This window comes from Oryx dammah, unplaced genomic scaffold (genome assembly GCF_014754425.2).
Source record: "Oryx dammah isolate SB20612 unplaced genomic scaffold, SCBI_Odam_1.1 HiC_scaffold_2, whole genome shotgun sequence".
In the NCBI taxonomy this organism is placed as follows: Eukaryota; Metazoa; Chordata; class Mammalia; order Artiodactyla; family Bovidae; genus Oryx; species Oryx dammah.
The window spans coordinates 46345376-46372477 of record NW_024070186.1 but is presented as its reverse complement, the minus strand read 5'-3'; the positions used below and the strand labels follow the sequence as shown (position 1 = coordinate 46372477).

The 27102-nt window shown below is 39.2% G+C and overlaps 1 long non-coding RNA gene across 1 annotated transcript in view; it reads left to right on the top strand.

Annotated features, from left to right (window-relative positions):
- The window catches only part of LOC120868688, a 43835-nt gene that overhangs the window by 8377 nt on the left and 8356 nt on the right, over nucleotides 1–27102 (top strand). Inside the window, exon 2 of the long non-coding RNA XR_005722280.1 lies at nucleotides 16290–16458. This is a non-coding gene — a long non-coding RNA (uncharacterized LOC120868688). The remainder of the gene's footprint in view (nucleotides 1–16289; nucleotides 16459–27102) is intronic.

The window sequence follows — 27102 nt, the reverse complement described above, 5'->3', positions numbered from 1 at the left end:
ATATTGATAACTCTAACTTCAGTATAGACATATTGTTATTTCTCTTAAACTATTTGCTCGGTAAAATTTCTGCCAAACTTAAGGGCAAGAGATGTTGACCTCTGCTGAACTCCAAGCTTTACACAGCTCCCCTGGGATATCTAATAGGCCACTCACACTGAACATGTACAAACAGAACTCTTCATTCCTCTTCCACAAACACTTCCTTCCCTGATCCTTCCTGTCTCAGTAAACACACCATAGTAGTGGTCAAGCCAAAAATCTCAAGTGTCATTTTTCATTCCTCCTTTTCCCATATATGTCGGCCTCAGCAGCATGTCCTCCAAAATGTATCCTATAACTATATACTTTTCCATTGCTACTGCTACCACCTTGCCCAAGCCATCACCATCCCTTGCCTGGATTACAGCATTTACCTCCCAGGCAGGCTTCCTGTTTTTACCATCCTACCTCCTAAACTTTGCTTTCCACACATGTTCTGTGTAAGCTTTTAAGTACACTGGCTTGTGTCACTCTCAAGTGTAAGTCTTCCAGAGGTCTCCCATGGGATTCAAAATAGAATCAAAATTCCTCCCCATGGCTCTGAAAGGCCTCATAAGATTCAGCCCCTGACCTCATCTCCTCCATGCTCACCCTTGCTCACCTTCCTCTGCCCCTCTGGCTACCTTTCTGTTCTTTAGCAGGGCTGTCTCTGTGGCTCTTTGCTGCCATAAGGCAGCGATGCTGTTCCCTCTATCTGCAAACTTCTTTCTTGGGATCTTCACTTGACTATCCAAGATATCAGCTTTCAGTTCTCAGAGCAAATGGCAATTCCTAAGAAAAACCTTCTGTAACCACCCTATCTGAAGCAATGCATCTCTACCCCATCACAGTACCCAGTTATTGCCTTCACAGAGATTCAGAACATGCACCTCCAAATACACTGCTTTGGTGTATTTATTATTTTGAGCTGAAGACAACTGAGAAAGAGCAGATGTAGCAAGGGCTGTCTGCTCTTCACCCTTTCTACCTAAAAGCATGGCATAAATTTCCAGTGAAAAAGATGCCACCCTGGTATCAGAAAAAATAAAACATTCTTATCTGGAGATGAATTGATACCAAGATGAATCTGCATAAATAAATCTTATTATAATAAACTTTCCCTTCCATTAGGTCCTCTCATATTTTTCCTAGTCACATTTTCACAGTTTACTACCTCTAGAAACCTAAACCCTTTCCTTTTCTAGTTACTTTTCCACAATTTATCACTCTTTGTTAAAATGGTGTATAAGCCCCCATGTCTCACTGCTTCTTTAGGGTTTTACCTCTTTCCTCTTTAAAGCCCCCATACCATATAAAAATATGAACATCAGATAAAATGTGTATGCTTTTCTGCTGCTTAATCTGTCATTTGTCAGACAGGTCCAAGCTACAGATCATAAGACAGTAGAGGAAGAGTTTTTCCTCCTCTATGATTGCACTTACCTACCAAAATCTATATTGTTTATCCTGGAGTTGGTGATGGACAGGGAGGCCTGGGTGTGCTGCAGTCCATGGGGTTGCAAAGAGTCGGATACGACTGAGCAATTGAACTGAACTGAGCTGATGTTTTGTTCAATGTCATCCCCACTAAAATGAAAGCTCAGTGAAGGTAGGAAATTATTTGTTCTGTTTACAATCATATCTATAAGCTTACACATAGTCATGCCCCATGAATGAGTCTCTACAGAGGGGATATAGTTTAAGTCCCAAGAAGAGTGAGATATATGAGAGAGAATATTTATGGGAAAGTCCCACTAACTGGCCACCACCAATAGAACTGTTTGTTTCTGGTCCTCAGCACAAGCTACTACCCTAATAGAGCATTTACTAAATGCTCAGGCAACAGATCTAGTTTAAATAAAGAAGAAGACAACTGTGAAGATTTGAAGGAGGACAAAGTAAATGGCCAGGAAAGAGCATTGTAAGGTACACAGTAAGAAATCTAAAAGTAGAAAAAATACCAAAGAACAAAAGCTTAATTTTAAAAAGCAGTTTTAGCAAAGAATCCTAGGGAGAGAAAACGGATGGAGCAGCAGGGGGATACCATCAGGGAGAGAAAGCAGGAAAAAGAGGAAGACAAACACAGAGAGGGGATAGAGAGAAATTAGATAGTAAGCCATATTCCGTTCAACAGTGAATTCAGACTAACTCAAGTTTGAAGCAGGGACATTTGCTGGGTTGACAGTGATAACAACCCTCCACCAATAGTGGGTTTGCCCAGGTTTATCACAGTCTCTGATGGCCCATGATGGCCTCTTCAGGTTTCATGTGCCTCCTGACCCTTCCCATGAAGAGCCTGCTGTGGTTGGTCTGAGGTGCCGCTACTAGAATGACAAATTAATAGAAATTTATGTAGTGTGTGCTGCTACAGTGATGCATCTTCTCTGGCAATTGCTAGTTTATTAGCCATGAAGTACCTATAAAGTGTTTGTGTAGGAAAGTATCAAAGCAGAAAATGAAGTGATTAAAAAAAGTTTTTTTAATTTATTTGGCTGCATTAGTCTTAGTTATAGCACACAGGGTCTTCAATCTTCATTGCAGCATCTTTTTTTTTAGTTGCAGGATGCAGAATTTAGCATGTGGGATCTAGTTCCCTAGGCAGGGATTCCAGAGATTGAACTCAGGCCACCTGCATTGGAACCTCAGAATCTTAGCCACTGGACCACCAGGGAAGTCTGAAATGATTTTTTAAAACATGAACTTTTGTTCATGTTTGAAAAGGTATAAGGTGTTATAGACATAGACACACACACATATACTCAGAGCTTCATAAACTGACATAGAGACTGTTCTAAATAATCATTTCTGCTTTAAGCTAATATTGTAGGAAAATTTTGTGTTTCTTTTTAAAAATTGGTTTTTAGAAAAGGAATGTCACAAGGGAAATTATAAATAGAAAATTGTGCAAAAATAAATTTGATGATAAGTTCTCCCCTTGTCAAAATAGGCCTGGGATAAAAGGAAATGAATTTGAAGAGATTTTAAATTGCATCATCTCTTTCTCTCTAATCCATTTTCACATCATTTGATGTCACTAATGTCACTATATTATTAGTGTAGTGGAATTAGTATCAAACAGCCCTATATTTGCATTCCAACTCTAGTTAGTAGACCCTTGCTGGGTGAGTCACATAATCTCTCTGAACCAAGTTTTTTTCATCTATAAAATGGTGACCATAGGATTGGTAAGGATAATGTAAGATAATACGTATAAAACATCTGGTACAAAGTAGTGTGCTATGCACAGTCCTAGTGATTATTACTAATTACATTCATATAATAAATGTTTATCACATATGTGCCTTTGGTAAGGTAGGCATTGTTCTAGGTGCTAGGGATAAATATCAAGGCTACCTGTGGGATTTTATACAGATCATATACAAAGCAAATCCATAGACCATCATTCAAAAGAATACTGTACCTGTGAGCTAGGAGCATACAATCTTGGGAGCCATACTTTGTTATTCTATCAGTGGAAAATGGGTAAATCTTACACTTTCATGAAAGGGATAATATTTATTATTATGGCTTTACATTTTATAAAATCCCTCTCATTCGTTCACCCTAAGAGTAGCTATTTAATAAGTGCTATTTAAGCAGTTACCAAATATTCAGTGCTATGCTAGGTCGAATAGGCAATGTGGAAGTAAGAGGGCTTGCCTTATATCTGAAATTAAGCAGTTTCAAATTCAGTTGAGGAGTCGAGATACAAAAAATGCGGACAGATTATATTTAAGTACTAATTTGCACAAGATAATTAAGTACAGACAGATCTCACCTTGCTTCAGTGTAGAACGTAAAAATGACTATGCAAGCTGAAGCCGCACCAAGTGATCTTCTTAATCAATCAGAAATATTATGATTATTCTAAGACATTTAAAATTTTCTCTGAAAACATTAAAAATCCTCTTAAGTCTCCTCTCAAATGTATAGGAAAAACAAAAAAGTAGTAAATACTGACAGTCTGTAAACTATAAAGCATTAGAAATACTGAGGAGTAAAGTATTTTATTTCTTTGTGAAAGCCACATCAAGAGTAGTTTCAACTGTACTTATAGTCTTATCATATAACTTGCTATAAATCTTTTCCATGCATTGGCAAAATTGTCATTTCTTTCTAAGTTTGGATCAGCTTCCAACATTTTATCCCTTGCATGTTCGCTGTTGTGAAATGTCTCCAAGAGCTTTTTTAATATGACGTCTTTTCCTGGATTCACTTCCTCTGGGACATCGTCACCCTTTCATCACAACCACTTTCCTCTTTAATGTCATTAGTTTGTTCACTAGGTGCCTCTGGCTGCTCATGGAGAAGGGCTCACACTGCAGCAATGCCAACATCACCACAGTCTGTTATTTCTTCTATAATTCCATTCACACTGGATTCAGATTTTACTTCCAGCATTGTCTCTTTCTGTACTTGGCTGCACTTTCCTCATTGTTGATCAATTCCCTCTTTTGATTAACCATTTCTGTAAAATGTCACAGAGGTTTATCTCTGGGAGACAAGGAAGCAGGGCAACTGCACACTTTGCTATCTCTGTGATAACAAACAAATCTGGGTGAACTGAATAACAGATGCGAGGTGACCATACAGGCTTTGGAGGAAGTGATGTGATTAGTCATGGATCGTGATGTACATCTGTTATTTACATAGTGATTGGTGCGCTGAAGTGTTAGGAACAAAGTTTGTACTTCATGCACTTGCTGCTGCTGCTGCTGCTAAGTCGCTTCAGTCGTGTCCGACTCTGTGTGACCCCATAAATGGCAGCCCACCAGGCTCCCCCGTCCCTGGGATTCTCCAGGCAAGAACACTGGAGTGGGTTGCCATTTCCTTCTCCAGTGCATGAAAGTGAAAAGTGAAAGTGAAGTCGCTCAGTCGTGTCCGACTCTTAGCGACCCTATGGACTGCAGCCCACCAGGCTCCTCTGTCCATGGGATTTTCCAGGCAAGAGTACTGGAGTGGGGTGCCACTGCCTTCTCCAACCGTAGAGCGTGCCGAGTAAGATATGAACTGTGTTATTGCGGGCCTAGTATTATTAATTAATGTGTAATAGCTGAAATCCACACATATCAAAACCATGTAAAAGACCTCCTATTCTACTTATCTTTGTTAGATTTCAGAGTATATCAATAGAAAAATATGTTCTCATGATAGAAAGCTATCTCATATGTTATAACCAAATTGGATTAAACACGAAAGGTTAAGGGTAATACATGAAAGCAAAGTGTTAAACATGTACCGTAACATAAATAAAGCTAATAAATCTCTACTAAGTCACAGATTAGTACACCTAGTATAGAGTGCCATGGCACCAGAGGCCAGAGTTCAGTGGTTGGTGGTGTTTTCTCACACTTTATTCCACCTTTTTTTCTCTTCTATTTTTACCTCTTTGTTTTCATTTTCTCCTAGTTGAAATTCGGATACTATTATACGTAATATATTTTATTGAAAATAGCAACACAGAACCTAATTTATATAAGTGTTATAGCTCTCTATCTCCCTCCTCCTTTTTACCCTTCTAATTGATCTTTCTATCTGTGTATAAGTACCCAGATAATGTTTTTCTACTCATAATCATGAAGTCATTATGAAGTAGTGGAAAGTGGAATGATTTTTTTCATATTCATATCTGTACTATGTGTAGTGTTCAAATTCTTCATGACAAGGATTGATGAACATGTTAAAAGCAGTAGCGGTTTTCCTCAAAATCAAAACAATGAAATTTGAATGCATTGTTAAAAATAACTGAAGGAAATCTAGAATTTTCCTCACTGGCCAAGCAAAATTTATGAGAATTTTTCTGAGGCAGGCACAATTTGGCATTTTTACTGGGAAAATAGGTACTTGATTTTTTCCTCTGTACTCATATTATGAACTTGATTCTTCTTAAAGGGAACTGACAATAGCCATGGGTCTTCCTAGAAAACAATCAACTGCTTATTCTTTAACTGTCTCTGGTCTGCTAAAAGTTATTCCTCTACTATAAAGATCTTACCAAATTTTTTTTTTGTTGATAAAATTGTAAACGCCACGAGAACAGGGACCATATTTTCTTCATTCTTGTACATAGGCACTGATAAATATTTGTGGGTATAAAAGTTTAAAATTTTTTTTCTTAAAATATAAAATCAGTGCTTTGCTATGTTAAGAGTAAAGAGCTGGTTTAAAAGTCTGCCTAAAATTTTGTTTTGTTTTGTTTTCAAACTCAGAGCTTTCCAGTTCAGGACTATCAACCTTCCCAGACTGTATAGAGAGGCTGAAGATTCTAGGAAAACACTCAGGTTTACATTCAAATATTACATAATCATCAATGTGGTGGTGGTTTAGTCGCTAAGTTGTGTCCGACTCTTGCAACACGATGGACTGTAGCCTGCCAGGCTCCTCCATCCATGGAATTCTCCAGGCAAGAATACTGGAGTGGGTTGCCATTTTCTTCTCCAGAGGATCTTCCTGACCTAGAGCTTGAACCCAGGTCTCCTGCATTGCCGGCAGATGATTTACCGACTGTATGAGGGAAGCCCAATCATCAATAGTAAGTGAAAATGAGAGAGAAGCCATCTGAGTCTGTTTTATATTCCTTTAAATTTTGCTTCAAATAACACTTTTTTATAGTAAACATATTAGTGTTTATTATTAATACATTTATATAGAATAGCTACGTGTTTCTAGCACACTATTTTTTCCCCAAACCCTAGGTGACAGATGGGCTTTGTGCTTTTGTCCTTGGTTGAGCAGATCAATTAAAAAAAAAAAAGAAGAACAAAAAACACCTAGTTACACTGTATTCTCAACCTTACTATGGATAAAATCAGGATTGAGGTTTTTTTAATCTGTTTCTCTTCTTTACATTACCTCCTGGGAGTTCTGCTTCTCTGTTAGCCTCAATTTCTATTGACACAAAGAATGGTTCTAAACCTCTCTCCTCCCCTGCTCTGTCACCTCCAAAGCCTCTTTAATTTTATATTTTTTGTTGTTTATAATAGATGTCTCATGATCCCCTAAGAGTTAGTATCTTGATAGAATTCTCTCCCTTCTTAATCACCAAGGTCACTTCCAACTCTGACACTTGAGAGTCCCTCACAACAGTTTTTCTCATCTGGTTGTTCTGATTTGTCTCAATTTGTTCTGTTTAGAGTTCGTGATAACTGCTTCCTCCCCTTCATTTCCACCACTCCTGAACGAATCCTAATCCTCCTTATGCCTGGATTGTCCAACAGTCTCTACCCAGAGCCCCTGACCCCAACCCAGTCTGCAGTCAGGAAGCAGAACAGACTCTCAGCTACCATTTTCATCCTTGTTCTGCCCGCTGGAATCTACAGCAATTCCCTAAATTTAACTGCATTTTATCAGCTTCCATTTAAGAGTTCTATTATCTACCTCCTTTTCTTATCAAATTATGCTACTTTCTTGTTGAAAACTGAGCATTTATAATCAAATTATGCTGCTTCTCTATAGGAAACCTCATTTCACTCCAGACTCCTTACCAAGGCCTAATAAAGTGTCTGCCTATCTTTCTGACCTTGTTTCCTACTGTGCTTGTCACAGTTCACTTGTTTCTTTCTGTTCCTTCTTGCCCAAAGCCCTTTACACTAGCTTTTCCCTCTGATGTGAAAGTTCTCTGGCCAGATCACTGTATGACTGGCTTTTTCTCATCATCTGGGACTCAGTCAGCAACTGCTGATTCCTCAGAGAAGTCTTCCCTGATCATCCCATCTAATGTGCATTCTCTGCTGCTACTGTTACATTGTTTAGTTTTATTTTATTCATAGTACTTTATATCATTTTTCACTTGTTTATTACCTGTCTGTGCCACTGGAAAAACCAGTCCACAAAAAACCAGGACCTTGGCTCTCTTGTTTACTGCAAGGCCTAGAACAGTGCCTAGCACACAGTTGCAGCTCAAGAAATATTTCTTGAATGAATGATAGTGACATGATTTTTACCCCCTAGTTAAATCAAGCCATTCTCTGTGCTCTCTTGCCTGTCCATTTACAAATTCTTAATCAAGAATTTTCTTTATTATGTTCTCTTCTACTGAATTCCCCTATTGTTCCTTCTTATGAATTTGTATTAATCACTTCCTTCAAGATCTAGTGGGCTTCCCTGGTGGCTCAGAGGTTAAAGCGTCTGCTTCCAATGCGGGACACCCAGGTTTGATCCCTGGGTCGGGAAGATCCCCTGGAGAAGGAAACGGTAACCCACTCTAGTATTCTTGCCTTGAGAATCCCATGGACGGAGAATCCCATGGACGGAGAAGCCTGGTAGGCTATAGTCCATGGGGTCACAAAGAGTCGGACACGACTGAGTGACTTAACTTTTCAACTTTCATTAACTTTCAAGATCTAGCACAAATGCTGCTTGCAAAAACCCTTCTCAGATTCTTCCTGCCATGAGCATTCTATTACTCCTCTCCCATAAATTCACCCCATGGTTTTCATATCATCTTGTGCTTTAAAAAAATATATCAATGTGTTGCTTTTTAACTGCAATTTGTGTGTATGTGTATGTGTCCCTTTTGAAGTCATCTAAAATTGTTTTCCTGTTGAAAGAAGGTGTAGTTAAGTGATAGAAGCTTTGGACTGGGAGTCCTAGAGAACAATTTCAGGCCACTTTGAACAGGCTACTTCCCACATCTATAAAATGGAAGAGTTAGTCTAGAACAAAGGTGTTAGTCTAGTTAGTCTAGAACAGAATGGCAGCCTACAGGTTGAATGAGACACACGCATGTGTTTCATCTGGCCTGAGGAAAATTCAAATTAGTTGGCAATGTTAAAAAATTGGGAAATTTTTGGAGAACCTGGAATTCTACCCTCTTTGGAAAAAAAAGAAAAAGAAATCAACAGATGGGGCGATAAGAAGACTACATTTCTACATGGGAACAAATCCACTGAGAAGGAAAGTGACTGTCCCTTAACATAGGGCAGGAACTCTCTGATGTGACATGGTGCCCTAGTTGCCTGGTACTTCACTTGTTTATGCTAACTCTCTGTTAAGAGTATGAATATATAACCCCAAGATTGTATCAAGTCTGAGGTCCCTTCTAACTCTATATATCTATCAGTTCAGTTCAATTCAGTCGCTCATTCGTGTTTGACTCTTTGCGATCCCATGAATCTCAGCACGCCAGGCCTCCCTGTCCATCACCAACTCCCAGAGTTCACTCAGACTCATGTCCATTGAGTCGGTGATGCCATCCAGCCATCTCATCCTCTGTCATCCCCTTCTCCTCCTACCCCCAATCCCTCCCAGCATCAGGGTCTTTTCCAATGAGTCAACTCTTCACATGAGCTGGCCACAGTACTGGAGTTTCAGCTTTAGCCTCAGTCCTTCCAATGAACACCCAGGACTGATCTCCTTTAGGATGGACTGTTTGGATCTCCTTGCAGTCCAAGGGACTCTCAAGAGTCTTCTCCAACACCACAGTTCAAAAGCATCAATTCTTCAGCACTCAGCTTTCTTCACAGTCCAACTCTCACATCCATACATGACCACTGGAAAAACCATAGCCTTGACCAGATGGACGTTTGTTGGCAAAGTAATATCTCTGCTTTTGAGTATGCTATCTAAGTTAGTCATAACTTTCCTTCCAAGGAGTAAGCGTCTTTTAATTTCATGGCTGCAGTCACCATCTGCAGTGATTTTGGAGCCCCAAAAAATAAAGTCTGACACTGTTTCCACTGTTTCCCCATCTATTTCCCATAAAGTGATGGGAACAGATGACATGACCTTTGTTTTCTGAATGCTGAGCTTTAAGCCAACTTTTTCACTCTCCTCTTTCACTTTCATCAAGAGGCTTTTTAGTTCCTCTTCACTTTCTGCCATAAGGGTGGTGTCATCTGCATATCTGAGGTTATTGATATTTCTCCCAGCAATCTTGATTCCAGCTTGTGCTTCATCCAGCCCAGCGTTTCTCATGATGTACTCTGTATATAAGTTAAATAAGCAAGGTGACAATAGACAGCCTTGACGTACTCCTTTTCCTATTTGGAACCAGTCTGTTGTTCCATGTCCAGTTCTAACTGCTGCTTCCTGACCTGCATATAGGTTTCTCAAGAGGCAGGTCAGGTGGTCTGGTATTCCCATCTCTTTCAGAATCTTCCACAGTTTATTGTGATTCACACAGTCAAAGGCTTTGGCATAGTCAATAAAGCAAAAATAGATGTTTTTTTGGAACAGTCTTGCTTTTTCAATGATCCAGCTGCTGCTGCTGCTAAGTTGCTTCAGTTGTGTCTGACTGTGCGACCGTTGGCAATTTGATCTCTGGTTCTTCTGCCTTTTCTAAAACCAGCTTGAACATCTGGAACTTCACGGTTCATGTATTGCTGAATCTTGGCTTGGAGAATTTTGAGCATTACTTTACTAGTGTGTGAGAATTCTAGATAAATATATCTTATCTCTCCACCAAGACTTGAAGTTCTTGAAGGATAGTGCCTGGTTCTTTTTCTTTGCTTATGCAGATTATAGTGCTCGGATAAAGCAGATGCTTAAAAGTTGTTTGTTGAATGTTAAATTTAGTTATATAAACAAATATGCAGTAAAAACCAAATACCACCTAATAAAAACTTTATTACAAATGTTTGTTTGGCTTTTACAAAGAAAGACATCAAATCAAATGCAATTAAAATACTAACACAGAGTTTATATGATATTGAAAATTTAACTCTGGACAGATATCAACCAGATATGAAGTTTCACATAGGCAGGAGGAAGGAAATGTCTCTCAGTCTCCTTTGTCTGTATGTAACTCCCACTAACAGTTCATTGTAGTTCTGCGGGTGTATCAAGAGCAGATTGTACTCAAGAGATGAAAAAATATTGGTATTTGCCCTCCCAAGTAACAATCATGTGTTCAACAGCTGGGACTTGCTGAGACCCTCACTTGTTATAATACCAATTATTACCTTTGCTGTATTCCCACAAAACCACAAAATATTTGGCATAGTTCAAGACCACCATATTTAATAAATCCCTGTATTCTTTCTGCAAAAATCCATTAACTTTTAAGGGGAACACATCACACTAAAATATTTTCCATGGATTAACAGCAATAGATATTAGAGTCTGCACCCTGGTTGGGCCATATATGGTACACTGAAGTAAACAGAAGTGTTGAATCTATTACTGAGGGCAGATTTGGTGCCAGGGTTGTCAAAGACTATATTCTGAACACTTTCTTCTCAATTTTTTCTATTTCCTACTATTAATATAAAGAGTACTCATAAATGACATAAATATTTCATTTGAGACAAGACTGCAAAAATGTCTACAATAACAAAAGACATAGTTGATACTGTGCCATTCCTATTAATACCAGAATAATTCTTCTTCATGAAGTTTGAATAATTGTAATATTTGAAAAACATTTTAGAAATTTACATTTATTTGGAACATTATATTCTAAAGAATTAAAAGACAAAAAAGTTAAGCTAATTAAAAACGTCAACAGTTAATTTCGACTATTTTAACCTCTATCATGTGTACAGGGACCGAGTTGGTCCGTACTTTTATACTATCTATGAAAATGTGGCTTAATAAGTAAATGAATAATATAAATAATATTTGAAAGGAAGCATTTACTTACCAAAGAAAGTAATTTGTCTTCCAGCACTTGAGATTTCTTTTATTTATAAAGCATTCCATTCAAAGTATAGGCAAGACCAGATCTTCTTGGATATGCTAATTATTTTTATCTATTTACCAAATCTAGGTCTTAACTGCCAGTACTTGTTAGTCATTTTTCTGGTTACTGTATGTACTTGAAAGTAATAAAGCTGCATTTCCTTCAAAATGGCCTAGTTGGTCCAAATTAGTGAGTTTTTCTGTATGTATTTGTATGTGGGTTTGGATAATTTTCATCTTTCACTGATATCTAAACCATTGCAAATTACACAGTTTACATATTAAAGAAATCTAGTTGCACCCAACAGTGAAAAATAGAGTAGAAGAAATGTTTTGCAATCCGTGTGATTTTAACCTTGCTGAGTCTTGTTTATAAAATGGGGGTGATAGTATCTATTTCCTAGGGATGTTTCGAGATAAAGATAATAGAGATAAAGCAAGCATTCTCTCAGTAAATAAGGTCCATGTTATCACGATCATTCCTAATATGTGTTGAAGATCCTATGTAATAAATTATGCATTTTCTAATTTATTCTGCATTATTCCCATTTTAGGGCTTCCCTGGTGGCTCAGAGGTTAAAGCGTCTGCCTCCAATGCAGGAGACCTGAGTTCAGTCCCTGGGTCAGGAAAAGGAAATGGCAACCCACTCCAGTATTCTTGCCTGGAGAATCCCCTGGACGGAGGAGCCTGGTAGGCTACAGTCCATGGGGTCGCAAAGAGTCGGACACGACTGAGCGACTTCACCTTCATTCCCATTTTGGGCTTCCCAGGTAGTGCTAGTGGTAAAGAACTCTCCTGCCAATGCAGGAGACACAGGAGGTGCAAATTCGACCCCTGAGTCAGGAAGATACCCTGGAGGAGGAACACTCAAGTATTCTTGCCTGGAGAATCCCATGGACAGAGGAGCCTGGAAGGCTACAGTCCCTAAGGCCGCAAAGAATCGAACACGACTGAAGAGACTTAGCACACATGCATGCATTCCCATTTTGCAGGTAAAGCCACTAAGGCTCAGAGAATTAAGAAACAGATCATACGTGTTGAAGAGCATCTTCCTTTTGGCTTCTGCTTGTAAACTAGGTTAACAAGGCGCTATTTTGCTACAAAAACAAACTTAGAAATTAACCAGCACAGCATCAATGGTCACTGGTGAGTAGTGACTGCAGTTCTGAGACTGGTTTTCATAAACACTTTGTAGAAGCAGCCTCAGTATTTTGAGGCTATACCCATTGCAGGGAATATGCATCATCCCCTATCCACCCCCTCCTCCACACTCGGACACTCTCCATTATGAATTGAGTCCTCAGAACTTCCTGTCTCTTTACTCCCCCAGGGTTTTCAGTCACAATCATCTCTGACATGTATTTTTACCCTCCTAGTTAATTGCTTTCTTAGACCCTTCTATTACTCTAGTCAATGTCTACTTCAGCACATGACTTTCCATCGTTATAGAGGAAGAAGTTGGTGTTTGGCTTGGTTTAGAAATGTGCTTTCCAACTCATACCACTCCCTGACCCAGTAACTTGAGGGAGCACATGGGCCTGAGTGCAGAGGTGACTCCCCATGAAGCATTCTTTCCCTAGGCTCTTTTTCCCCAGCCACTTGAAGCAGGTTAGCGGAAGGAGAGGTATGGTGGTGGTGGTGGTAACCGTAGTGATGGTGCTGGTGGTAGTGATGGTATTGGTGGCAAGTGGTGACAAGTGGTGGTGGAAAGAGTTTGTTCAACCACATCTGCATTTCACCCAGCAAATATTTGTATGGACATAGGATTTCATTCCGTTCTGATAAGTGGAACTTTATCAGGAGCATACGATATTAAAATTGAAAGCTCCCAAGTAAACAGTATCTCTATTCCTCAAGTGGCATATGTCTTCATATGTTTGGTTGTATTTTTTTCCTTTAAAATTTAAAATATCTTCCACCACTTGCCTGAAACAAATGCTTTTAACAGAAGGCCAGGGAGGGAATTCTCTAGTGGTCCAGCATTGGTGTTTTCATTGCCATAGGCCCAGGTTTGATCTTGGTTGGGGAACTAAAATCCTACCAGCCCAGCTGTCAAAAATCCCCAAAACAAACAAAACACCACAAAAAACCATAATGCCAGGGATAGCATAGATTCAGGTAATGTCTCAGTTCTTGGGAATTCTAGGTATGGTACCTATGCTAACAAGACTGTAAGCTCCTAAATGGATCCTACATATTTTATGGAAAAAGACAATATTGTGCTTGTCATGTTGAGTAACTAAACAATTTAGAAGAAGAAATGTAGCTCTAAAAGATACTTTATATCAACAAAGAATTTCTGGATGTGTTTAGAGATCACAAGCTACCCACCTAGGAGCAAAAGGTATTTCAATGAGCTCAATCTCAGCCTTAGGAGAAGCAGATAGAAGAGTAGGCTAAGAACACACCCTGTGGAGAAGCCTTAGGACAGCCTCAAAACAGCACATAAAAGAACACGGATGAAGCTTGGGTAGGGTGCCGAACAAAATTTCCTGGGCTTTTTTATGGCTCTGTCTGTTCTTGCAGTCTGTGACCTCAGGGCTCTGCAGCCTCCTTCCTGGGTCTGTCAAAGGGAGGAATGCACCTCCTGGCCCGTGGAGACAACCTAAGCTCTGTACTGTGAAACTCACAGACCCTTTGCTCTAGGTGTGGTCAAAAGAACAAAATTATTATTATAATTACTAGGCATAATTTGAGTCACTCTGCATCACATCTTCCCTAAATGTGTACCCTGGATCTACATGTTGTTACCAAGAAAAAAGGTGACTGCAGGACTAGGAAATGACTTCTGTTGAAATGATGGATTTTGCACTGTTTTGTTTTCTAGAACCTGTCTTAGTAATCACCTACAAAGCTACAATTTTGGCAACATGAGCTGGCAACCTAACCTAATGTTGCTGTATCTTGGATGATGGAAGTGTCTTTCCACATGTCCAAACCTGCCACATTCTCTTCCTACCTTCCTCCATGCTTCATCAACAATGCCTGCTTTTTCAACCACCTGGGTCTTCATGTGCACCACTCAAATACAGCAGCCAGGAGCCAGTGTGGCCACTGAGCATGAAAAGTGAAGCCAGTCTGAAGTGTACACACAGGCTCTCCAAGACTTAGAGTGAAAAAAAGGAAAATATCTTATTAATAATTTTTCACATTGCTTTCAGGTTGAAATCAAAGTAATTTGGATGTATTGACTTAAAGCATGATTAAAATTAACTTTACCTTTTTCTTTTTTCTTTTTTTTTTTTTTTTTTTATTTTTGACTGTGGCTAAGAAAGTTAAAAATTACAAATGTGGCTTGCCTTTTTGGCTCAGATTATATTTCTATTCTACAGTGGTCTAAATAGTTTCCAGTCCTTTGCATTAGCCAGCTCTATTTAAGAAAAAACATCTCCTTAGACAATAGCTTCTAAAACTGTTTAATCTCTTTATAGAAATATCAAATAGTTTCCAATGGATTATCAACTAAATTTAGGTATCCAAACAGCCAGTGTGTGTGTGAGTCACTCAGTCATGCCCGACTCTTTGTGACCCCATGGACTGCAGCCCACCAGGCTCCTCTGTCCACGAGATTTTCCAGGCCAAGGATACTGGAGTGGGTTGCCATTTCCTTCTCCAAGTGATCTTCCCAACCCAGGGATTGAACCCGGGTCTCCTGCACTGCAGGCAGATTCTTTACCAACTGAGCTACAAGGGAAATTTAAATCTGTTAAACTGTAGATCAAATAATTGGTCAAGCAGTGATACTAATGCTTTTTTTTGTGTCATGTACCCACATTGTTCATTGAAGAAATATTTAAATCACATACATACTGTTTTCAAGACTACGACAGGCTCTGAAAATACAGCTGATAAATCTGAGGAAAGTTTTAGATGCTTTCTGCAGAGGAAAAAATATATATATACATATTTATTTATAAATTTAATTTTAGCTTCTTGTAAATCTTCTGAAGCCCATCCGTGAATCCTAAATTAATAATTTCTAAATTTGAGAATAGAGTATGGGCTTCAGGGCCAGACAGATCTGGGCTTGACTACTGACTCCACTAGTTATTCAGGTGACCTTGGGCTATACTTTATTTTCTGTAAGTCCTAGTTTCCTCATTTCTAAGATGTGGAGGTTTGAACAAGCAGTAGGATATAAGAAGAGTTAACATAGAGATACATAAAGACATTCCTTTCATCGTCTTCCTAAGCACCCGACTATGTAGATGCTAAATAGATCATAACTATTATTTCTCACCTTACCTTATGTGAGAAAATGAGTCAAAAGGATGTAGGAAGATGGATTCTTCATGTCTGAATCTTCCTTTCTATGTCAAGTCCTTAAATTATGTAGCAGCCCTAGAGGTTAGTTGTTTAAACAAAATTAAGACTTTTACAACCAAGCCATGACCTTTCAAATAAGTTGTTCAGAAATGGTGTGTAAGCGGTCTGGGGCAATCTGTCACTACAGAACTGAGAACACATCTGCCCACACCTTGAGAGATACGCTGTGGTATGTGCATATGTTTTTCTGTGGTTTGAAAACAGATTCGTGCCTGCAGACCTTACAGATGGGTTCCTGTTTGGGACAGGTTATTTTGTTTGTTTTTTAGAAAACTGTCATATTATATATATATATATATATTTTTTTTTTTTTTTCTTATAGGCAGTCTGAAGGCAACCTCCAGCAGGAACAAGCCGATGCAAACTTCAGAATGTTAAGTGGCCCTGAATGAATAAGAACTTGGGCTAAGAAGCCAAAGCTATTCCTATACTGCCTGTCCTTCCAATGCCACACTCTGGAATGATCCATCTTTCAAATTATTAAGTAAAAGGTACAGTGACTCACCAACTACCAGGCGGTGAGGGTAAATCAGCCTTGTCATAATTTTACAGACTTCTCTTTCCACTCATGAAAACAAGTTATGTATGGTATTTACGTACATCTGTGTTGCTGGGCATTTTCCAAATGCCTCTTGGAGAACATTAAACAGGAAATTGATGCCACAGGGCAAATATTCATTCTTCCCATCCTCTCTCACAAAAACAAGTACAGATTTGCTGTGGCTAGACTGACTTCCTACAGTGTGCTGTTGCTTATTCGATTTTACACTAGAAGGAAAAAAAAATTCTCTGTTTCAATTTAGAGAATGTTAGAAATGGCTAAAATGCATAAACAAAAAAGCTTCCCTCATGAGAGCACTGAAGTATAGAATTCAGTGCTTTATAAAAATCACAAAATTCAAAGGTTAATTATTGTTCTTCATGCCTACTGATGAAAGTCAATTTGTATCACATTAGACACATCAAATTTGGTTTAAACAGCATGTGTTCTAATTTTCAAATGGAAAAGCTTTAAGCATCTGGCCACTGCAGCTTTTCACATAGGGATAGTATCTCTTTCCAACCTGTTACAGTGGTCTTTGGTTAGTGGCCTCCTCAGGTCCATTTCTCCCTATTTACTTCCTTAGCACCCCAGAAAATATCTGGGGATTCATGAGGCTCTGGAAAAAATCTTCCAGTCCCAGGAATAGAGAATGTGAGTCAAGTTAAACTATTCAATGCATTCTCTCCCTCAGCCACAAAGATTTATTCAAAGAGGGCATGTAATCTAAGCTCATCCAATCAAAGTGAATCTTGAGGCATTTTCTGGGGAAAAAAGTCATTCTGTTTTTCCTGGTAAACAAGAGCACTGAAGTAATTGGCACTCATATTAGGGTCATCATGGGGATCAGCCTTGAAATAAAGCAAATACTGTGGAGGGAAGAATAGAGAAACTGAATTAAACTAGGCCCCAGATGTCACCATTTTACTGCTGGATCAATCTTGGCCTGAAGCTCTGTCTCTACACCATTTAACAATATAAACCATTAACTTCCCATGTTGTTTATATTAGCTTGATTCAAGTTTTCTGTGATTGTTTCATAAGTCCCATACCTATCTGTTAGAAAACACTTATAAAAGAACGGGAAGAGGATAAAGAGAAAATCTAATGGGTTACTTTGGAGGTTAGTTTTATAACTAAATATAAAAGGCCAAGGTGAGTAAGGAAAAGAAGAGTGATTGCTATTGAGAACAGAATGAGGCAAAAACATGTTTCACAGTGATGAGTAACCACCATAGTAACGTGGGTGGGAGACAAGTCAATGTATGTATCTTCCTGGGCCCAGGCAGGGGTGGGGTTTAGTAGCAGGAAGGGTCTACCCTGAGAGTAAAACCCTTTCCATCAGCTCTTGGATTGAACTACTTAGCAACATATGCTGTTTACAATTTCAAAGTCATTTGACCTCCCTCCTCTTAGTTGCTCCTGACCACCTCTCTCTGAAGAATTATAGATTTTTGATATGTCCCATTTTATGGATTGGGAAACTGAGGTCCAGAGACTCTAAGCTATATGTATACTAAGCAAGCAGTAGAGAATGGGCATAGAGCTTGGATTTTCTCAAGCATATATCAACCTTGAAAGCTGTCCTTTTTGCATTATATTTAGTATTTTGGGTCCTCTAGAGTGAGGCTTTGAGGTATTGACAACTGGCTTCATTCCTGCTGTTTCCTCCAGTTTTCCCTTTACCAGCATTAGCCAGAGTTTATTTTGTCTGGTATAACTTCCTTCAGTAGTGTATCATGCTCTGAAAGTGTCCCCTCTCTACCTCCCATGACCTGACACCATCAGAACTCCAATTTCTTCAGCCCCTTAAGAGAATAAACTGCAAGGAATGGGTTTGCTGAATGAATGCTCACTGGGATGTGAAGGGCTGGTAATAACTTTAAGTGTTAATCCTATCTCTGAACTTTATAAAGTACTTTATAAGTAAGTATTTGGAGAGATTTTGACTTCCATCAGAAGGAGTTAATCTCTCAGTGAAATTTCAGGCAGTATGGCAAATTGGAGGCAGAATATTTGGGGTAGGGGCCCTTCCTGGTAATCTTGCTACATAAACCAGTCATCCTTCATCTACTCACAAGGCTCCGCTCTGCTCCAGCCCAGGACTTATCAGATAACTTTAAACACACCTTGATCCTTATACAGAACTACTCTTTCACCAGCTAACTTGGACTTGATCACTCCCAAAGTAGTTCCATACATCTCAAAGCTTGATTCAGCAGACTCTCCAGAAAGCTGCCTGCATGATGGCACAAAGCAGCCTGCAGGCACTCCAAGAGCCTGGGACGTGGATTTGACAAAGATACCATAGTATTCAGGTTTTTTCAAGTGGCAAGATGCAGAGGCCTACTTGAGATACTTCAGGAGACGGAAATTACTAGAACAATAGATGCGGCACTATGGAGCTATAAAAAAGCAACTTTTAGCTGGCCAGGTCTCACAGAGAACCAGAATGTAGTACAGTGCGCAGCAAGAACTTCTGACACCCTCATGATACAAGAACTCTGGTCATCTGATCATTGCCTCAGGCTTATTTATCCTTGCTCTAGTGAGTCCACTATTGTGACTCAGCTACTGTCTATCTTCATTTATTTATCTTTCTTTCTGACTCAGTTTTCCCCACTTCATGGTTTCTACTACATCAACGCTTGTTTTGAGACTTTGAATCACATCCTTCTGGATCTCTGTTGTTCTCTCCTGCCCGTAACCTACTTTTTGTCTCCATTCAAAGACTCTAAGAAAGGATATGTTTGGATCCATTGGTTATTGTCTAGTTCTGAGCATTTACTTTGGGCTAAGTTCTCAAACTAGGCCCCCTCAAGAGTTCCCTGTGGACCAGGCAACAACCCCTGGTTTAACTAGTCTTGTGCTCCTGAGCATGGCAACCCTTGGCAGGTCCCTGCCATGCTAAAGACTCCACCTGGGAGATTTCCTCCATATCTCCTTTTAGCAACAATTCTTTCCCAACCAAAACAAAAACAAAGACTAGACTAGGCACAACAGAATGACAGGTCACTGTATACACAGTGTAAAGTACTAAGTGTAAGGTGCTAAGTGACATGTGAAAAATAAAGTAGGAAAATACTAGACTACTAAAAAACATGATCTCATTTAATTGAGACCTAAAGAGAGTGTTATATATTCCAAATGCACCTTAAGAACAAGATAGTTGGGAATCACAATGGTAGTTCAAAGAAACACAAAGTGTAAGAGCTGGAAAGTACATGGCAGGCCGCTTTTCCAGCCCTCTCTTCATAGTTGGAAGAAGCCCATAGAAGTTAACTGCCCACTTAAGTAATTCACACAATTGATGGTGGAGCCCTGACACCTGGCCAGTAAACCACCAGTCTATATTTCTGAACTAGTAATGGATTTTTCCTTTCTTAATAATGGAATGGATCACATTTAATGCTCAAAGAACTGTACTGATTGTAGCAGTGAATGTGGACAAGGTCAAATAGTAAAGTTGGAACATAGTGGTTTGAAGTATTTATACAAAATAATGTCTGTGTTTTCTACAGGGTATAGAATATAGTGAGATGTAACAGAAAAGGCCAAAAAGTAAGAGTTTAGAATCTCAGATTCAAGTCTTACTCCTGCCACCAAGCAGCTGTGTACACTTGGACTGCTATCAACTTTCCAGGCCTCAGGTTCTTCATCTAGGGAAAAATTAGGCCAGATAACCACTCAGACCCCATGTACCCATGACTCCTCCAGCTCTGCCCATTCTGGCAATGACAATACCCACTTTTTGGAGTTAAGTTCAGTGGGCCAAGAGTACCCAACCAGATGATTGCCAGTTGACTAAACTAAGGATTAAATAAGCTGTTATCAGAAGTATCTAAAGGCAAATGGACTATGAAATGGATTTGGCCTTTTCAAGAAATCTTGGCTTAGATTTGTTACTATTTCCAAAATTTAGGAAAGGCATTTAAAATCCTAACATTTCATAGAGAAAAAAAAGAAAAGGGTTTCTATAGTGTACCATATATGGAGACGCTTAAGTGTGTCTTTATTTCTGGTAAGTTGAAAATGGAAGAGACATGACAATTATCCAGTACACAGACTGGCATTTTAATATACTGTATCAGTAATAAATTTTCATGAATGTAAAACTAAAACTGGATTATGTAGAGAGAAGGGTCTCTTGCTTGGAAGTTATGCTCTGAGATTGCCAATAAGTCTTTAGACCACTGGCAGTTCCACCATGGATGGTTGTACCTTGAACAGGGCTAAAGGGTGCCACTCACGTAGAACCTATGTGGGTAGTGCCCTCTGGAGCTGTACACTGCACAAGTTACAGTGTACTCCGTAGTGACCCTGACCATAGAGACAATAGTGATTTCTTTCAGAATGCCATGTGTGGTAAATGAAACTTAAGCAGTCTGCCTGTCTTACTAGCTCTTCTTGTATTCAAAACAAGCAGATATTCAACACAAAATTATTTCAGCTGGACAAAGAAAACATATTTTTATTTACTTAACCAACTCTCAATCACTATTACATTGAGTTGTAGTAAATACACAGTACCAAGAATAGCCTGGATTTTAATCCCAGCTTTTGCATTTCCTACTACTTCTGTGAGCCTTGGGAATGCTGCTTAACCTCTCTATATATCAGTTTCCACATATAACATGAGGATGTTAATAGTACCTGATTGTAAGGTTTTTATAAGAACTGAATTAAACATGTACATATTTCAAAATCCTTAGAACAGTGCTGGGCACATACTAAGCTTTATGTATAGATTTGTTAAATAAGTAAAAAAAATACAAGTACCTGTTTGTTATCATTTACTGACTATTCCAGCATAGTCTATCTATTAAACAAAATATTATATTAGTCATAGTACACTTCCAGTTATATATCTGACTCAAATTTTACTGAGACAATAATTAAAGCTGAGAGAAAAATAATATATTGAGAGTTGTTTAAAACCTCTCCTTCTCTAAAATAGACTAGACATGAAAAATAGGAGTTACATTCTTAGCAATAAGGTTCTATTTAAGATTTTGAAACAAATATTAGGCTCAGTATTTTGGACATAAGCTGGATTGTCAGTAAAGTTGAACACCTTCTTAGAGGTTTCACTTCTTCTTCCAAAGTCATAAATATAAATTGTTTTCCTAAGCTGACTATTATCCATTTCATTACGAGAATATGTAAATTCAAAGAAGTTAATTTGCTTTACTAATTTGAATTTATTACCCAAATAGCATAACAACAATATTAGAAGGAAGGAAATACCATTAACACTTATTCCCTAACACATCAGTTGTGTTTATTTTGCTTTGTTTCTTTCTATACCAAGTGGTTGGGGAAAAAAAGTAAGATGCTTAATAAGCCTCAGTCATCTGTCCTCTTTCCTTATCCACTGGGAGAAGTTTTTATCCATTCAGTAAATATTTGTTGAACATTTCCTATTGTGCCCAGCACTGTTCCAGGTGCTGGGATATGGTTATGAACAAGACAGCTAAGGCCCCAGTCCTCAAAGAACTTAATTCTAATTGGGAATAAATAAGTAAATCAATAAATAAACAAAATAATTCCAGACCTTTTGGGTTCAGGGAAGTCCCCTCTGAGGATGTTTGAACTGATAGAAGAATGTTAAAGGAGGTATTAATATAAGCCATCCAAATGAGCTGAAGGCTCTGGAGGAACACATGCAAAAGCCCTAGCATGGGAGCCAGCTTAACATATTCAAGGAAGCAAAAGATGGCCAATGGGAATGGGATTTGTCAGCAGAGGCCCAGGAGATAGGCAGGAGTCAGCTTAGTAGGGCCTGTAGGCCATGGTGAGGAGCTTAATATTTTATTCTAAGTGCAACAAGAAGCCTTTGGAAGATTTTAACCAGAGGTAGTACATATCCTGTCGTTACTCAGGCTACTCTGGTTGTTTAGTGGAGAGTGAATTACGGTGAGGCAAGAGCACAAGATAGACCCATTAGTATCCAATCACAGTAGTCAAACCAAGAGAGGACGGTGACTTAGACTCAAATATGGCAGTGGAAATGGACTAGATGGAAGTAGCACCTACAAACTTCCCAATGGATTAGATAAAGAGAATGAGGGAAAGGGAGAATCTAGAATGATTGAGATCTCTGTTTTGGGGGTTAAGCAATTGAGTATATGATGGGAGTATATACTTAGACTGAGAAAGAAACATATTTAGTTTGTAATGCCTATTTGGAATTCAACTGGAAATGTCGGCAATTGGATACACAAGTCTGAAGCTTAGGTAAATTACATATCTGGGAGACATCAACAGATAGTAACATTTAAAGCCATGGAACCAGAAGAAAATGAAGAAGAGAGAATAGAAAATTAGATCCGGCAACAGTCCAACTTTCAGATTTCAGGCAGAGGAGAAAGAGCCAGCTATAAAAACTGAGACTAGTTCAATGGTTTAGGAAGAAAACCAGGACAATGTGATGTTTCTGAAGTCCAGAGCACAAATTGAGTCAAAAAGGAGACAGTTCTTATGAATGCAGTTAATAGGTCAAGTAAAGTGAGAGTGAAGACAAATCCATTTGATTTGGCAATGTGGAGACTTCTGAAGATTTTGACAAGATCAGTTTTAGTGGAGTCCTAGAGATTAAAGCTAGAATGGAGTGGGAGAGATTGAATAAATGTAATGCAATTGCAGTAAAAATCTAAATAGAAAATTTCTTAAAAATTGACAAATTGATTCTAAAATGTATATAGAAAAGAAAAGGACCGAGAATAGCCAAATTACTCTTAAAGATCAGTGGGAGATTTTTTCATAAAACATACCAAGACTTGTTAAAAATCTAAAATAGTTACAGAACATTGATATACGGACATGCATGGCATTGCATAGTTTCCGTGGTGGCTAAAACAGTATAAGAATTTGCCTGCAATGCAGGAGACCTGGGTTCAATTCTTGGGTTGGGAAGATCCCCTGGAGAAGGGAATTGCAACCCACTGCAGTATTCCTGCCTGGAGAATTCCATGGACAGAGGACCCTGGTGGTCTATAGTCCAGAGGGTTGCAAAGAGTCAGATATTACTGGGCGACTAACACTTTCACTTTCATCAAGACTTGTTAAAAATCTAAAATAGTTATGGAACATTCATATATGGACATGCATGGTCAGTTTTCATTCCAGTCCCAAAGAAAGGCAATGTCAAAGAATGTCCAAACTACCAAACAATTGCACTCATCTCACACTCTAGCCAAGTAATGCTCAAAATTCTCCAAGCCAGGCTTCAATAGTATGTGAACTGTGAACTTCCAGATGTTCAAGTTGGATTTAGAAAAGGCAGAGGAACCAGAGATCAAATTGCCAACATCCATTGGATCATCGAAAAAGCAAGAGAGTTGTAGAAAACCATCTACTTCTGTTTTATTGACTATGCCAAAGCCTTTGATTGTGTGTATCACAACAAACTGTGGAAAATTCTTAAAGAGATGGGAATACGAGACCATCTGACCTGCCTCTTGAGAAATCTGTATGCAGGTCAGGAAGCAACAGTTAGAACTGGACATGGAACAACGGACTGGTTCCAAATAGGGAAAGGAGTATGTCAAGGCTGTATACTGTCACCCTGCTTATTTAACTTATATGCAGAGTACCTCATGAGAAACGCTGGGCTGGAGGAAGCACAAGCTGGAATCAAGATTGCCAGATGAAATATCAATAACCTCAGATATGCAGATGACACCACCGTTATGGCAGAAAGCAAGGAAGAACTAAAGAGCCTCTTGATGAAAGTGAAAGAGGAGAGTGAAAAAGTTGGCTTAAAACTCAACATTCAAAAAACTAAGATCTTGGCATCTGGTCCCATCACTTCATGGGAAATAGATGGGGAAACAGTGGAAACGGTGGCTGAATTTATTTTTCTGGGCTCCAAAATCACTGCAGATGGTGATTGCAGCCATGAAATTAAAAGACGCTTGCTCCTTGGAAGAAAAGCTGTGACCAACCTAGATAGCATATTTAAAAGCAGAGACATTACTTTGCCAACAAAAGTCCATCTAGTCAAGGCTATGGTTTCTCTAGTAGTCATGTATGGATGTGAGAGTTGGACTGTGAGAAAGCTGAGCACCAAAGAATGACACTTTTGAACTGTGGTGTTGGAGAAGATTCTTGAGAGTCCCTTGGACTGCAAGGAGATCCAACCAGTCCATTCTAAAGGAAATCAGTCCTGAATATTCATTGGAAGGACTGATGCTGAAGCTGAAACTCCAATATTTTGGCCACCTGATGTGAAGAACTGACTCATTTGAAAAGACCCTGATTCTGGGAAAGATTGAAGGTGGGAGGAGAAAGAGATGACAGAGGATGAGATGGTTGGATGGCATCACCAACTCAATGGACATGAGTTTGAGTAAGCTCCAGGAGTTGGTGATAGACAGGGAGGCCTTGCATGCTGCAGCCCATGGGGTTGCAAAGAGTCAGACACAACTGAGTGACTGAACTGAACTGAAATGATGCATGGCATTGCATGACAGATTATTTAGTCAATGGAATGGCTGGTTATCTATATGGAAAGAGTAAAATTGAATCCCTACCTCACATCATCTGGTGTATCCATTACAAGTGGATCAGGGATGTAAAGTGAAAGCCAACATTCAGTTCAGTTCAGTTCAGTCACTCAGTCGTGTCCGACTCTTTGCAACCCCATGAACTGCAGCACGCCAGGCCTCCCTGTCCATCACCATCTCCCGGAGTTCACTCAGACTCACGTCCATCAAGTCCGTGATGACATCCAGCCATCTCATCCTCGGTCGTCCCCTTCTCCTCCTGCCCCCAATCCCTCCCAGCATCAGAGTTTTTTCCAATGAGTCAACTCTTTGCATGAGGTGGCCAAAGTACTGGAGTTTCAGCTTTAGCATCATTCCTTCCAAAGAAATCCCAGGGTGGATCTCCTTCAGAATGAACTGGTTGGATCTCCTTGCAGTCCAAGAGACTCTCAAGAGTCTTCTCCAACACCACAGTTCAAAAGCATCAATTCTTCGGCGCTCAGCCTTCTTCACAGTCCAACTCTCACATCCATACATGACCACAGGAAAAACCGTAGCCTTGACTAGACGGACCTTAGTCGGCAAAGTAATGTCTCTGCTTTTGAATATGCTATCTAGGTTGGTCATAACTTTTCTTCCAAGAAGTAAGTGTCTTTTAATTTCATGGCTGCAGTCACCATCTGCAGTGATTTTGCAGCCCCCAAAAATAAAGTCTGACACTGTTTTTACTGTTTCCCCATCTATTTCCCATGAAGTGATGGGACCAGATGCCATGATCTTAGTTTTCTGAATGTTGAGCTTTAAGCCAACTTTTTCGCTCTCCTCTTTCACTTTCATCAAGAGGCCTTTCAGCTCCTCTTCACTTTCTGCCATAAGGGTGTTGTCATCTGCATATCAGAGGTTATTGATATTTCTCCCAGCAATCTTGATTCCAGCTTGTGTTTCTTCCAGTCCAGCATTTCTCATGATGTACTCTGCATATAAGTTAAATAAGCAGGGTGACAATATACAGCCTTGACGTACTTCTTTTCCTATTTGGAACCAGTCTGTTGTGACATGTCCAGTTCTAACTGTTGCTTCCTGACCTGCATACAGATTTCTCAAGAGGCAGGTCAGGTGGTCTGGTGTGCCCATCTCTTTCAGAATTTTCCACAGTTTATTGTGATCCACACAGTCAAAGGCTTTGGCATAGTCAATAAAGCAGAAATAGATGTTTTTTTGTAACTCTCTTGCTTTTTCCATGATCCAGCGTATGTTGGCAATTTGATCTCTGGTTCCTCTGCCTTTTCTAAAACCAGCTTGAATATCAGGGAGTTCACGGTTCACATATTGCTGAAGCCTGGCTTGGAGAATTTTGAGCATTACTTTACTAGCATGTGAGATGAGTGCGATTGTGAGGTACTTTGAGCATTCTTTGGCATTGCCTTTCTTTGGGATTGGAATGAAAACTGACCTTTTCCAGTCCTGTGGCCACTGCTGAGTTTTCCAAATTTGCTTGCATATTGAGTGCAGCACTTTCACAGCATCATCTTTCAGGATTTGAAACAGCTCAGCTGGAATTCCATCACCTCCACTAGCTTTGTTCATAGTGATGCTTTCTAAGGCCCACTTGACTTCACATTATTTTGTCCTTTAGGAGAAAATTTTTTGAAATTTTATAACCTCAAGGTAGAGAAGAATTTCTTAAGATAAAATTCTAACCATTAAAGTAACGAATCATAAGGCTGCATTAAAATTAAGAACAATTGATTTCTCACAAGAGACCATTTAGAAAGTGAAAACTCAAATCACAAAGTAGAATAGGGGAAGTTTGCAACAACTACAACCACAATGGATTAGAATCCAGGATATCTCAAGATCTCCTACCAATCAATATCGCAAGACAAGTGACTTGGCAGAAAAAGCAAAGAACATATAAAAAAATGTCATAGTAGAGAAATCCTTAATGACAAATTGACATATGGAAAGACAAGTGTAAGTCCATTAGTCGTGTACAACTCTTTGCCACTCCATGGACTGTAGCCCACCAGGTTCCTCTGCCCATGGAATTCTCCAGACAAAAATACTGAAGTGAGTTGCCATTCCCTTCTCCCAGGGATATTCCTGAC